Source organism: Buceros rhinoceros, unplaced genomic scaffold (assembly GCF_000710305.1).
Source record: "Buceros rhinoceros silvestris isolate BGI_N320 unplaced genomic scaffold, ASM71030v1 scaffold27911, whole genome shotgun sequence".
NCBI lineage: Eukaryota > Metazoa > Chordata > Aves > Bucerotiformes > Bucerotidae > Buceros > Buceros rhinoceros.
Genome location: NW_010392921.1, coordinates 14,375 through 14,728, shown reverse-complemented (window position 1 = coordinate 14,728; position 354 = coordinate 14,375). Strand labels below are relative to the sequence as shown.

Genomic DNA, 354 nt, shown 5'->3' with positions numbered 1-354 from the left:
GCAGGAGCAGGCAGGAGAGCAGGGCCTGGCAGCCTCCTCCTCTTTGTTGTTCCAGGGGGGAGACAAAAAGACCTGGCCTGGGGTTATGATGACGGCAGTTGCATCACTGGCTGCAGCTCCGCTCCTCTTCCCTCCGCTCCCCTCCCGGGCGTGCAGACAAATGGGCCGGGGCCTCCTAGCGCCCACAACAGAATTATACCTCCCCCCCTCTGCAATCTGACCTAAATTGGAGCATCTGCAAACAACCCACAATAGACCGATGACAAGTTCTGCTGCCAGAACAGTGTCAAACCTCAGCCCTGAGCAGCCCCTCCTCTGCCTGCCGCATTAACCCCTTCCTGCCGCCTGTCCTGG

At 59.9% G+C, this 354-nt stretch overlaps 1 protein-coding gene across 1 annotated transcript in view; it reads right to left on the bottom strand.

Moving 5' to 3' along the window:
- Positions 1 to 354, bottom strand: part of LOC104500952 (protein AF-17-like) — a gene marked incomplete at its 3' end in the record, with an annotated part of 15,533 nt that overhangs the window by 2,005 nt on the left and 13,174 nt on the right. The window lies entirely within an intron of this gene.